Source organism: Argentina silus, assembly GCF_951799395.1.
Source record: "Argentina silus genome assembly, chromosome: 22".
NCBI classification, from domain to species: domain Eukaryota; kingdom Metazoa; phylum Chordata; class Actinopteri; order Argentiniformes; family Argentinidae; genus Argentina; species Argentina silus.
This window is the reverse complement of record NC_139676.1, coordinates 2,429,100-2,429,655: the sequence shown is the minus strand read 5'-3', so window position 1 is coordinate 2,429,655 and position 556 is coordinate 2,429,100.

Genomic DNA, 556 nt, shown 5'->3' with positions numbered 1-556 from the left:
GGGACTAACCCTGACCCTAACCCTAACTCTAACCCTAACCCTAACAGACTGTTGGACTGGCAGAGTTTAGGGACTAACCCTAACCCTAACCCTAACAGACTGTTGGACTGGCAGAGTTTAGGGACTAACCCTAACCCTAACCCTAACCCTAACAGACTGTCTGACTGGGAGAGTTTAGGGACTAACCCTAACCCTAACCCTAACCCTAACAGACTGTCTGACTGGGAGAGTTTAGGGACTAACCCTAACCCTAACCCTAACCCTAACAGACTGCCTGACTGGGAGAGTTTAGGGACTATTTGTTTAGTAGTCCAGTCCCTTGTAGTGACCATGACAGACTGTAGTAACCATACAAGGTAATTGATTTAACTGACTTTGTTCTATTGGCATGGTGGTGATTACCTGGTGGGGGCATGGACTTTCTCAGTCAACTATGACAGTGTGGAGGATGGCAAGGCCATGTTTGCAGAGAGAAAGTGTTGGTTGGGATGGAGTCCATCTCTCTTCTAGTCACTATATCACTGCGGTTCCAGAAGAGGTCAATGAAGTGGATTCC